Below are 3,833 nucleotides of genomic sequence, written 5' to 3'. Positions count from 1 at the left end.
GGAGCACGGGAGCGGTGGGACCCCCAGCCCCGTCCCGCAGCGCCCGCCCGGGTGGCACTGCCGCGCCGAGGTTAAACACGCACGGACAGGAGGGCACCGCTGCCAGGGCAGCGGGGTCGCGGTGTCCATTACAGACAGGAATCGAAGGCAGACCTTAATTTCTCTATTTATAAACGCTATTTCAAAGCCAGCCGGTGTCTTATTTTAATGGAAGGGTGCGGCTTGTTGCGCTTCTGGCCCTGCTATCAGGGGCCGTGCACTTGTTCTGAAAAGCTGTGCCACGAGGTGTGGAGCAGATAATGGTTCTTACCCACACTCGGAGAAAGAGTTGTCCTGCTGCAACCACCCCAACACAGCCACACGGCCCCGCTCCGATAGACCAGCTCCGATAGACGCTCCGGGGCTGCCGAGAGCTGGCAGTGTCTTCTGGCAAAAGCACTGGGACAAACCCACAGGGACTCGAAAACAAATCCCTCGGGAGCTTTGGTTAGCTCTCTCAGTAGAGGAGAGGAGCATGGAGGGGAGGGACCCGAAGGGATGGTTTCATCTCTTTCATGCCCCAAACTGTGGCATATTTGGGGATATGCTGATGTGATCTGTGTTTGTAGCCTGGGCAGAGGATGTTTAGTCCCTGCAGTTAGGAGACTTTTCCTAATCTTTGCTGACTACCATCCCTTCTGTGTCCACCTTGCACATGGGATGTGTGTTCCTAGGATGAAACAAACTCCACTTCTTTCCTCTCTCTTGGGCAGGCCATGATTTTAATGATCTCAGCCCATTGTCACCAGCTGCCCTACACAGACATCCCCCCTCTCCTGCCTCTGTGCTGCCTGCAAACAGGGTCAGCTGCCAGCCAGGGCAGTCCCAGCCTGAAAGGGCACTCACCACCTTCTCAGATCTAAGGAGTGAGAGATATAGAAACCTGCTAATATGGGGAAGCTGCAGCAAAGATATGAGATTGCTAGGGAAAGCTCCCACTGGTGGCTCCCGGTGGCTTGGACCCTGGATAAGAGAGAGCTCCAGAGGCTTGGGATTTTCAAGCTGCAAACTTTGAGATGCTGTGAGTCCCTTGGGTATTGGACAATACTGGAAAGGTGAGAAAACCTATTGGCATGGTTAGGAGAAGGAGGATCATTGGGACAGCTGTACTTCATCATGCCTCTGTGATATCCGTCTGTGACTGAATGCAGCTGAGAGATCCAGATTATTCCTTACCTCCTTCTTGCCCCTGCCTTCTCATGCCTATCTTAATAATAATTTATATGCCACAATCACCTTTCTGTGCAGACTGAAGAAACTGTTGAACTCTCTTGTGCCTTATGTATGTTGTTACCTTCACTCCCACATTATGTAAATGACAAATTTTGCCTTTCAATTTATTTATAGAACCTGTAGTCATTGCCTTGTTTGCCTTGGTCATCACAATTCATTTTACAGTTTCCTTTGATCTCTCTGGTCTCTACAGAGCCATGGCTGCACCAGGTTGGTCTCCCTCTGTACCTTTCCCTTGCATGGGTGAAGGCCACAGGTTTATGATCACTTCCATGGTGGGTAATGACCACTGGAGTTCCTGAAATGCTGAAATATACTTCTTTTTTGTTTGTTTGTGTGTGTTTGGGTTTGGGTTTGGTTTTTTTTTGTTTGATTTGGTTTTTTAAGATTTCTCTTCCTTTTTGTAAATTGGCAAACTTTGCAGATTTTATCCCCATCACTTTCACCAAAACATACTCTGCTTTTCCACCTGTCTGTCACAGAGAAGCTTCTCAGAATAAACACCTGTTTTACACCTGTCTCCTCAAACCCTGTCCACGCCACCCCTTTGCTGGATGGTTTAAACCCTGCAGCTCTATTTTGCCTTCAGCCATTTCAGTAGGTAGCTAAAGCCTCCCCAGCTCCCAGACCTTGACTAACTTTATTTTTTGCTCAAGAAATTCCCTTAGGAACTGTCTTTCTGATGAGATGATCTGATATGGCCTTGCAAGTTGGCTTAATTTCTCTTCTACGCAGAGAGACTCAATGTGCTGGGATTGTGCTGGACTTGGCCAGTGTTTCTGTATCTTTATCTGTTTTTTTTCCCCCCTTTCTCCTTGCTGGTCCTGAGCAAGGGCTTTTCCCTGTGTCATCTGGACCCTTCTTCTCACAGCATTCATCTATCCTGGCCCATCACTCACTGGTCAGAACTGCAACTCTCTGTCAGCACCATCTGTGTCCCTGTGCCCATCTGGCTGTGCCCTGTCGTCCCCTCAGCCACAGTGCCAGCTGCACCCCCTCCTCCCTGTTCTTCCCCCCCCGAAGGCTGGGTAGTTACTTTGGATCTGCTGAGGGCTGGGGCTGGCAGGTTCTGCCAGTGCCTGTATGCCAGCACAGTGTGGCTCTGGTGAGCAGATGAACCTTGACAGCTCCTGGCTGCCAGGCCAGGGAGCCATGAGGAGTCCCCAACTCCCACAGTGTCTTGGGGCTCCTGCTGGGATGCTCAAGCCATCTGAGGTGACAGTGTGAAGCGGTGCACCAGGACAGCTCCTGTCCCATACCTAATCAATAGGGATGGTGGCCCAGGGCATTCCCTGGCTTTGTTGCACCCAGACACAAAGTGAGTGGTCGCCAAACCTCCCTGTGCCCCTCTCCACTTGTTGGCTCCCTTGGGTGCATCATGTGGCACCTCAAGGTCTGGTGTACCCCCGGAGGACACCAGGGATGCAGAAGTGCTGGGCAGCGGTGGCTGCACCTGAGCAGACCCTGTGACAAAAGCAGAGCTTGGGGACATCACCTCACCCTGCTACTTGCAATGTCATGGCAAGGGAATGACTCCTCTTTCCTCTGAAATCCAGACATAGTAAGTGGCAAACTTAGCATTGACAAACCTAGCATTGGCAAACCAACCTATTTGGCAGGGTGGTCAGTAAATATACCTCCGCCTCTGGCCTTCCCAGAGCTGCATTTTGGGCTGGAATCTGCTTTCTTGGGGTCCGGGATACCGTTTGGGTTGGGAAATTGGGTTATAAGCACAGCAGGGTTTGCCGGCACGGTACTCTGGACTGGCATGTGGCCCATCAGTGCCAAAACTGCCGAGCCCAGAAAGGAGCCGAGGGGCTGGAAAGGTGTGTGTACAATACTGGCAGGGTAGAATCAATAATGTGTGGTTAATTATTGCCAGTGAGCAGAGGCCAGAAATTGGTTCAGCGCGGTTGTGAAACAGAGGGCACGTGTAGGGGAATGAGCTGGGGACTGCAAAAATGGGCACGTGGTGCTACCAGAAAACGGCTTCCCGCTGCTAATCAGCTCCCGGCAGGTTATCGCTTTCACAACTGCCCGGCTTTTCAGAGAAAAGTGTAATTTATCGGCCCTTCACGGAGTAGATACGGTAGAGATGCTCGGTGCCGGGGCTTGTCTCCGCCTGTCATGCAGGCGCCATCTAGTAGGAAAAGGAGAGAAAGACCAAAAGCCAAGAAAGGTGAATGTAGAAATGCAGTTTCTTTCTGGGAAAACTGTTTAATCCAGCACAAAGCTGCTCTGGGGCATGGTTCTGGTGCTGAGCCCGTGGTCTGGGTACCCACAGCAGAATTCACTGCATGGGAAATGGTGAGGTATGGAGATGCCGCAAACTGGAGCACAGCTTGTCCAGGATGGATCTGGATTTATTTGATCTAAAAATAGACTTTGACATAAAGAATCATTTCCAGGGAGCTCCTTGATAACGTTGTCAGGGCTGAATTTGGTTTATTAGCTGCAGAGTTTAATTGCAAAACACTGGGTTTAGCTTTGGTGGGTGGTAGATTCTTCTGTTTCCAGCACTAATGTCATCCCATCAGCTGGAGCTTTACTTACAGTTGAAA

This window comes from Manacus candei, unplaced genomic scaffold, assembly GCF_025592945.1.
Source record: "Manacus candei isolate 608988 ecotype Guabito, Panama unplaced genomic scaffold, ASM2559294v1 h1tg000023l, whole genome shotgun sequence".
Classification (NCBI taxonomy): Eukaryota; Metazoa; Chordata; class Aves; order Passeriformes; family Pipridae; genus Manacus; species Manacus candei.
This window is presented reverse-complemented; position numbering follows the sequence as displayed.